The following is a 9,728-nucleotide window of genomic DNA, read 5'->3' on the forward strand; positions in this document are numbered from 1 at the left end:
ATGGAAGACATCAGAGGTAAGTTCATGGACTGAAAAACTCACTAGTAACAGATAATTTGTTGCCACTCCGAAACGCAGTGTTGTTTTGATTCGGAATCGGATGAGTGGTCTTGTTCCATACTTTACACCACAGTGGCACGACTGGTGCTGCCAGTAAAACTAGAGTTTAGAAACAGCACTTGTCCGACGCAATCTGCTGTCCGATTCTACTACATCTTCGCCTAATACTTTTAGACTGATGTGACAAAAGTCATGGGATAAAACACTCCGTATTCAGGCCACGAGTGGCCTACCGTGACTATCCGACCGCCGTGTCATCCTCAGCGGGGACTGCGGATAGGAGGGACGTGGGGTTAGCACATCACTCTCCCGGTCGTTATGATGGTATTCTTGAGCGAATCCGCTACTATTCGGTCGTGTAGCTCCTCAGTTGGCGTCACGAGGCTGAGTGCACCCAGAAAAATTGGCAACAGCGCATGGCGGCCTGGATGGTCACCCATCCAAGTGCCGACCACGCCCGACAGCGCTTAACTTCGGTGATCTCACGGGAACCGGTGTATCCACTGCGGCAAGGCTGTTGCCCTAAAGTCATGGGATAGCTCCTAATTTCGAGTCGGACCTCCTTTTGCGTGATGTAGTGCAGCAACTCGACGTGGAATGGACTCAACAAATCGTTGGAAGTCCTCTGATATATTATTGGGCCATTCCATCTCTACAGACATGCATAATTGCGAAAGTGTTGCCGGTGCAGGATTTTGTGCACGAGCTGACCTCTCTATTACGCCGTATAAATGTTTGATGGGCTTCATGTCGGTCATTTGGGTGTCGAATCATTCGGTCGAATTTTTCAGAGTGTTCTTCAAACAAGTCGCCAACAATTGTAGCCGGTGACATGCCACATTGTCATCCACAAAAATTCCATTGTTGTTTGGGAACATGAAGTACATGAATGGCTGAAAATGATGTCCAAGTAGCCGAATATAACCGTTTCTAGTCAACAGTAGGTTCAGTTTGACCAGAGGACGCAGTACATTTAGTGTAAACGCAGCCCACACCCTTATAGAGCCACCACTAGCTTGCACAATGCCCTGTTGACGACTTGGGTCCGTGGCCTCGTGGGGTCAGCGCCACACTCGAGCAATCCCATCAGTTCATACCAACTGAAATCGGGACTCATCTGATCAGACCACGGTTTTCCAGTCGTCTTGGGTCCAACCGATATGGTCAACGAGTCCAGGAGATGCGCTCCAGGCGGTGTCGTGCCGTTAGCAAAGGCAGTCGCATGCGTCGTCTGTTGCTGTAGCCCACTGACGCCTATTTTCACCGCACTGATCTAACGGACGCGTTTCTTGCATGTCCGACATGGATTTCCACGGTTAATTCACAATGTATTGCTTGTCTGTTAGCACTGACTACGCAAACTCCGGTGCTCTCGGTTGCTCAGAGAAGGCTGTCGGCCACTTCGTTGTCCGTGGTGAGAGGTAATGCCTGAATTTGGTATTGTCGGCACACTGTCAACACTGTGGATATCGGAATATAGAATTCCGTGACGATTAGGAAATGGAATCTTAATACATCCATAGTTAAAACGGAGGACAGTGGGATGTCAGCTGGTATCAATTTCTATTAAAAATGAAGAAATTCCTCGTGCTGTTTTAAGGTGTCGATTTTATTTTGGCAACTAGTTTCAGAGTTGTAACAACGTCATCTTCGGGTCCAACACTTGTTGACGTCAACTGCGTGCGGCTGATATACGAGGGCTATTCGGAAAATAAGGAACGATAGATCGCGAAATGGAAACCACAGTGCAAATCAAAACTATTTTACTTGCAACGGTTAGCTACACCTCCCAGCTACTTCCCTACACAGATGCCGCTTAGATTCAGACATCTGTCGTAGCGTTGTACCAACTTTTCAATTCCCTCGTTATAGAAGAGAGCGGCCAGTGCTTTTCGACAATTTTCTACTCTGGATTGCAGCTCGTTGTTTGTGTCAAAATATTGTCTTCATAGCCAGCGGTTCATTTGAGCAGAGATGAACCTCAGGGGTGGCTAATTACGGTCTGTATTGTGGGTGATCAAACACTTCCCATCAAAAACGCTGCAGAGGCATTTTCATTGCCCCTGCAGAGTGCGGCCGAGAATTGTCGTGTAGAACGAACCGCATAACAGTTATGTTATGTGGATTGCATAGCTTCAATGGGAAATCTTTCACCAGGCCCTCATACTTGGCGGGAGACGCAAATTTCTAGCCAGCTTTACGTTCTCACTGTGAGCTCGGAATTGGAAAGAGCGACATGTTGCGATCGATGGGCATACTACACTTAGTGCCCAACGCATCTGTACAAAGTTTCATCAGATTTTCACTGTATTTTACATTTCGCGACCGATGGTTCCTTACTTTCCGAATAACCCTCGTAGAAGTCAGTGGTGAGATATGGACGTGCTCCGTGTGGAAGGTGGGCAGTCCAATGCGTGTAGCTCCAACTACTGTTCCGCGTTCAGAATCTGTTAATTCTAGTCGTGTTTCCGTAATCACGTCGGAAACCTGAGTGCAAATGACAGCTCCGCCAACGCACTGCCCTTTTACATTTTGTGCACGCGGTACACCTGTGTACCTGCATATCGATATCCCACGAATTCTGACATCTCACTGTAGTTGTGAAACTACGCTCCTACGGGGGATCGATTATAAAGAGGAAATACAATCTTGTTGCTCTGGTAGGTGAGGTCGCAGGCGCTGCTGCGCAGTGGGCTTCGGCCAGAGAGGTCGCTGACCGGCGCCGAGTGGCTGGCACTGATGAATGCCGGCTAATTAACCAGCAGCAGTAGCAGCAGCGGCGGCAGCGGCAGTGGTTGTGGCACAGACCGTCCGCCGGCCAGCGTCCTGACCGCGGGGCCGCGCGGCTGGCGTGGGCCCGGAATACGTCAACTTTGTAAGCGCATTAAGGTAAACTCGGCACGGTTGTACAGCGGCGCGGCTAATTGGCCTGTGGTTCGTCTCCTCCCCGCCCGCGGCGCCCCGCACCCTACCTGTGTTCCCCTTCCTGTTTCCTTCCCTGCTCCTTCAGCCCGAGGCTCCACCGGCATTAGCAGCGAAGACGAAAAATATTCCGAGCGGAATATTTCGTTCGAGTACGTAAGTCAACGTGAGAACGTTCGAAAGAGAACTGGTGCTCACTCATCGAGGAATTCATTTTCTGCTAGCGCTATTAGACGGCCTTAGCTTTTTACGTTGATATGTGCACCATACCGTGAAAAAAACAAACAGCCGATAGCTCCGTTAAAATATTCATGAAGTGAAATAACAAATAATTAACCTTTCCGCAGAAGCTGTAACACCTCGGTTCAATTTACAGTGATAAAAGCTATAGAAACAATAATTTAAAATGAAGAATAGAACTTGGTTAGAGGTGAAAATAGTGTAGAATCAGAGTTCGGTAATTGCAGATCAAAATTATAGTATATCAGCAAGTAGTTTAACGTCTAAGTACAGCAAGGCCACGGAAGCTCCGTCATGGAGAAGGCAGTGACGTCAAACTCTTGTGATGGAAAACCTATAAAAATGCCTGATCGTCATCATTGCCGCCTTTTTTCCTTTATTGTTTCGTTAAAGGGCGGGGAACCCGTATCAGTTAGCGAGACAATAATTAGATTCGGCCGGCCGGGGTGGCCGAGCGGTTCTAGGTGCTACAGTCACGAACCGCGCGACCGCTACGGTGGCAGGTTCGAATTCGGCCTCGGGCGTTGATGTGTGTGATATCCTTAGGTTAGTTAGGTTTAAGTAGTTCTAAGTTACAGGGGACTGATGACCTTAGACGTTAAGTCCCATAGTGCTCAGAGCCAATTAGATTGCACTTTATCGGGTTAAGATTCACGATAAACTATTAGAATATTACGGAGATTAAAAGTGATGTAGTGTACGATCTCTGACTGTTGGTAGCAACGGAGTATTAAGGAGATTTTAGGACTTTAGTGCTAGATTGGAACTTTACGGACATACAGACGACAGAAACTCAAATTATCTGCTGATACGAGTGAATTCAGAGGTACCGGTATTCAGATATTAACGTGTGGGCTTTTCAAATTGTGTGCCGTTACTTGCGAATCTGGACGTAGAGCGCGTGCATATCTCCATTTGTGGACTATTTCGATTCCTGCATGCTAGGAACCTTTTAAATAGACCATCATCCATCACCATCTTAATCCTCGAATACAGAGTGAAAGTGAAATACAAGAGTGTTGTACTTATTTCATTTACCTAGTACTAATCAGTGAAGGTTTTGCGGAACCAAAGGTATTCAGCAGTATGTCAGCACCATCTAGCGGAAACCGTAGGCATTAACTAACCCGCTAACTGAAGTGAACGTTTACGTGTTTTACGGCTTGCTTAATATGAACTTTTGTTGACTCTTTGACGTCCCCACTCCCTGCGAAAGGTGGCGCAGGCTGTGTTAATCATAAAAGGGGTGAGTTTTAGCCCGGCAAATTACTAAATCAAAGCGATATTTACAAGACTCGCAGTAACAGCAAAACACGAGTCCCGCACCTCATCGGCGAGTCGTCGCTGTCACGTCGGGAAGTAAAGCCGGAAACCCTACCGACGAAACGCATCTACGAGCATACGTCGACGTGGAGTACCTAAAAAGGGAACCACAAGAGAGTTGGGGATGCTTCACAGCGTACATATTACATCAGTTTTCCATTACCATTGTTAGCCGTTTCAAATTAGTGATACAAACAGATAAACTGAGTAGTTTCAATAAAATTGCACGTGGGGAGGAGCCACTACGATAGCACTAAGCATGTTATTCGCAAGTAATAATGTCAGTTTAGTATCACACGCAAACTAAATCTTACACGTGGAGGCAATGATATTCGGATTACCGAGTTACTTCAAACTTTTTGCACTTTCAGTAGTCCGTTATGACAACATAATGTGCAAGTAGTAAGGCGTACTTCTTAGGCGATTACGAGAAAACAGCAAGAGAATTTTTACACGTCACTGATGCACCGATGCCGCCCGAGATTAGCCGAGCGGTATAAGGCGCTGCAGTCATGAACCGTGCGGCTGGTCCCGGCGGAGGTTCGAGGCCTCCCACGGGCATAGGTGTATGTGTTTGTCCTTAGGATAATTTAGGTTAAGTAGTAAGCTTAGGGACTGATGACCTTAGCAGGTAAGTTCCATAAGATTTCATAAACATTTGAACATTTTTGATGCGCCGGTGCGTTGCGACAGGGAGTATGTTGTAGCGTTAGTCATGTTCAGAGTTTAATCTCCGAAATCATTAGATTTTATTTTCAGTACATATTTTTTCTAATGCTATTCTTATTATTTCATACATATTGAATTTCAAAGGCAATATGGTGAAAAGACACATGTATTTGCATGGGCTTTTACTAAATTTGAATGTTATTTGGCTGTTTACTAACTTTTGTTACTACAACAGTTGTTTAGAGACTTTTAATTCCATAGGTAAGTTAAAAACTTGATCTAGTGCCGTCAACCTTGTTCATATTTGATTGACAACGAAACAGAAATTGTTTCTCGTGAAGATGTTACTAAAATACATTCAAAACTACGTCGCCAATTTTCGGTGCCGATATTTACGAAAACGTTGTGTGGTGTCACCGCCAGACACCACACTTGCTAGGTGGTAGCTTAAATCGGCCGCGGTCCATTAGTACATGTCGGACCCGCGTGTCGCCACTGTCAGGATCGCAGACCGAGCGCCACCACAAGGCACGTCTCGAGAGACGTACTGGCACTCGCCCCAGTTGTACGACGACGTTGCTAGCGACTACACTGACGAAGTCTTTCTCTCATTTGCCGAGACACAGTTAGAATAGCCTTCAGCTAAGTTAATGGCTACGACCTAGCAAGGCGCCATTTGTACCATTGCATGTATCTCAAGATAGTCTCACTTGTATCATCAAGAATACTGTATACCAAAGGACGATATAAAAGTTAAGTGTTCTAGTAGCTACGTTCTTTTCTTTATCACATTCATTACAAATCCTGTTCCAGATTTCGCGCCAGTCGGCGTGTGTGTACGTGAGCCCTTTCGGCTACCCGTCACTGTGGACTGGCTGCCTTGTCAGTCCACTACATTGGCGACGAGTCTCAAAAGGGACTTTAGCGTTCGTATTGCACTAATTTGCTTGTGTCATGGCTTCCCCACATTCTCCAGATGTACTGTCCGAATTTTATCGCTTGCAGAATCAGCAGACGCAGGCCTTATTGGATGCCCTTGGACAGCTCGTCCAGGGTCAACGTGCGCTGCAAAGCGATGCGGCCGCCGCCGCTTCATCGCTACCGCAGCCACAACATGCCGTTGCACCCCCGTTTCGTGGCTTTGATGCAGCCATTGACTCGTGGACGGAATGGTCGCGACAATTTGGATTTCATCTCGCCGCCTACAGAATTCAAGGTAATGAGCGGCAGCCGTTTTTGCTTTTGTGTGTAGGTGTGTCCACCTACCGTGTGATAGTGAAATTGTTTCCCCGACGCGACGTAGCAACTCTGTCCTACGAAGAAATTTTGTCTGCTTTAGATGCCTATTTCAAGGAAACAGTCAATGTCGTTGCAAAACGGTATACGTTCTTTCGTAAAAAACGTACGGCCGGTCAGACTAATAGGGAGTGGGTTGCAACATTGCAAGGACTTACTAGGGATTGTGCGTTTGAATGTGAATGTGGACTCCCTTATTCAGATACTATGGTGCGTGATGCAATTGCACAGAACGTTTCTGATGTTCGCATACGGGAACAGATTTTGAAACTCGTCAATCCCTCCCTTCCACAAGTGATAGACATATTGGATAGGCAAGACACACTTGACTTTGCTCAGGAATCATTTGCAACTTCGCCAGCAGTGTGTCGCATTAACCGGCCTGCCGGGCGCGCTGCGCGGACCTGTAAACAGCCTTCGCGCACGTCCGCACCGCCACGTGTCCCGCGCAAGCAAGCAAATGCAGTGAAATCATGCCCGCGGTGTGCAACTAGACATTCGCGTGACAATTGCCCGTCACGCCAAGCTATTTGCTTTTTCTGTAATAAGAAAGGGCATGTTCAAAGTGTTTGCCAGAAAAAGCTCAGATCAGACACTCACTACCATTCCAGGCCCTTTGCTTCGCGCCGGAATCGAACCAAGGACAATCGGGCTCGTGAACCTTCGCCCATGGACATTCATGTAGTTAATTCCACCCCGTCCAGTGTTCCTCTCGCTAACAGTGACTGTGTTCGTCCCACAAAAAGTGTGCGTCGACGTCGACGGAAGTCCCGTCACGTCGCGCGTGATTCTGTTCCAGTGTCTGTTCAAGTTGCACAAAACAGTCGCTCTTGTCGTCAGCAGGACAATAAACTTTTTGTAGATTTGGACTTTGCCGGACAAGTGATACCATTCCAGCTCGATACCGGAGCTGCAGTTTCATTGATCAATCACGCCACGTACAAACAACTGGGCGCACCACCGTTGCGTGCTGCACGTGTTCAGTTAAATAGTTATTCCGGACAAGCTATCCCTGTGTTAGGACAGTGCACTCTTCTTGCTACATACAAGGAACACACAAAACTTGTGTCATTTTACGTTCTTCGTTCTTCTACTGCAGTGAACTTGTTTGGTTTAGATTAATTTCAATTGTTTAACTTGTCTATCGTCAATCAGGTCCTATCAGTGAACCAGACTGTGCCTTCCGCCAGTGTTTCTCGTCTAGGTGAAGACTTTGCCGCCATTTTTGCACCGGGCCTTGGTTGCGCTAAGAACTATGAAGCACATTTGGCATTGACTGAAAACGCGCAACCGGAATTTTTCCGAGCGCGCAATGTTCCCCACGCATTGCGTTATGAGGTCGCCAACCGCTACGATATCTTGTATCGGTCCACTGCTCAGCACAGCAACGCTGATGCGTTGTCCCGTTTGCCTGTTGCTGAGGATAGAGCATTCGATTCTTCCGAACTTGCTTGCATGTTCATTGATGCGGAAACCGATGATGTGGTCGAATCGTTTCCGATTGATTTTCGTCGTGTAGCTACAGCCACAGCTGCTGACCCTGTCCTTGCTACTGTTTTGCGTTTTGTTGCTACGCAATGGCCCTTGTCGAAGTCACGGATCGAGGATCCGTTGGTTCGCCGATTTTTTGCTCACAAGGAGAGACTTTTTGTACGACGTGGTGTTTTGTTGTTACATTCTGATAATGATCAGTCCAGAGTCGTGGTCCCACGTTCGTTACAGTCCTCTGTCTTACGGCTTCTTCACCAAGGAAATTGGGGTATAGTGCGAACGAAACAACTTGCTCGTCAGCACTGTACTTGGTTCGGAATCGATGCTGCGATTACGAATATGTGCTCTTCTTGCATGGCGTGTGCCGAACAACAATCCGCACCGCCGCGGAAATTCTTTGCACGGCCGAAAGCCACTTCCCCTTGGCAACGCTTGCACATAAATTTTGCCGGTCCGTTCTGGAATGCTAAATGGTTGGTTGTGGTCGATTCTTTCAGTAATTTTCCTTTGGTTGTCCGAATGTCTTCCACGACGTCTTCTGCCACAATCCAAGCGTTGTCCGCTATCTTTTGCATTGAAGGTCTTCCACACACTATTGTTTCCGACAATGGCCCACAATTCCTGTCCGCAGAATTTCCGTCGTTCTGCAAGGCCAATGGTATTCAACATTTGACATCCGCGCCGTTTTCGCCTCAGTCAAACGGTGCCACGGAACGATTGGTCCGGACTTTCAGGTCACAGATGTTGAAGTTGAAAGAGTCGCATTCTCGGCAGGACGCATTGTTGCTCTTTTTGTCCTCGTATCGCTCTCAGCCCCGCGATGGTCGCTCGCCGGCTGAGTTGCTCCATGGTCATCCTCATCGAACCTTGATGTCTTTGCTGCATCCGCCGCATCAGGTTCCTGTGCAGCGGCAGACTCCTGCTTTTGCTCCTGGCGACGTTGTCTTTTATCCCAACTATTGAGGTTCACGGCGTTGGCTCGCAGGGCGCATTCTTCGCTGCCTCGACCGCGCGATATATTTGGTTTTGGGGGCCTCTGGTGAGGTGCGTCGGCATCTCAATCAGCTGCGCCTCTGTCGTCGCCTGGGTTCTGCCGCTCCCCGTCTGCTTTCAGCGACGGTGCCGTCCGGTCAGCGCCCTGGGGACCCATCTACTGGCGCGCCTCATCCCCAGGTGTTACCGACGCTGCCTTCCCTGTTGCCTCATGGCGACATGCCACCGCCGCCGCCGCCGCCGCCGCCGCCGCCGCCGCCGCCGCCGCCTGTTCTCCCGCCGGCGCCGCCCGCAGTGGACGCTTCGCTGCGGCCGCCCAGCGCCTCCCTGGGTCACGCGCCGCCGATCGCTTCCCGTGACCAGCTGTCCTCCGCCATGGAACTCTTGCCCGCTCCGGCCCAGATGTCATCGCGCGTCGGATCCCCCGACGCAATGGAGGTCGACCCTTCGGCCCCTCCTGTCTCAATACGGGCGCATACACCGCGTGTTGACGTGCACCCTGGACTAGGTTTTCAGGCGTTTCCTAGCTCCCCTCGGACCGAATGGCAGGGTGCGGGTGGCACAGCCTCGCCTGTTGTTAGGCTCCCCACCCCATGGCATACGTCAACATGGGGTCCTCCCCACGGCGGGCGGAAGCCTTATCACACGACCGTTCGCCGATTTGCGGGGGAGGAATGTGGTGTCACCGCCAGACACCACACCTGCTAGGTGGTAGCTTAAATCGGCCGCGGTCC

General features: G+C 49.0%; 1 pseudogene; it reads right to left on the minus strand.

Moving 5' to 3' along the window:
- Nucleotides 1-464: 464 nt before the first annotated feature.
- On the minus strand, nt 465-582 carry LOC126210402 (5S ribosomal RNA; annotated as a pseudogene).
- Nucleotides 583-9,728: the final 9,146 nt, after the last annotated feature.

Source organism: Schistocerca nitens, chromosome 1 (genome assembly GCF_023898315.1).
Source record: "Schistocerca nitens isolate TAMUIC-IGC-003100 chromosome 1, iqSchNite1.1, whole genome shotgun sequence".
NCBI lineage: Eukaryota > Metazoa > Arthropoda > Insecta > Orthoptera > Acrididae > Schistocerca > Schistocerca nitens.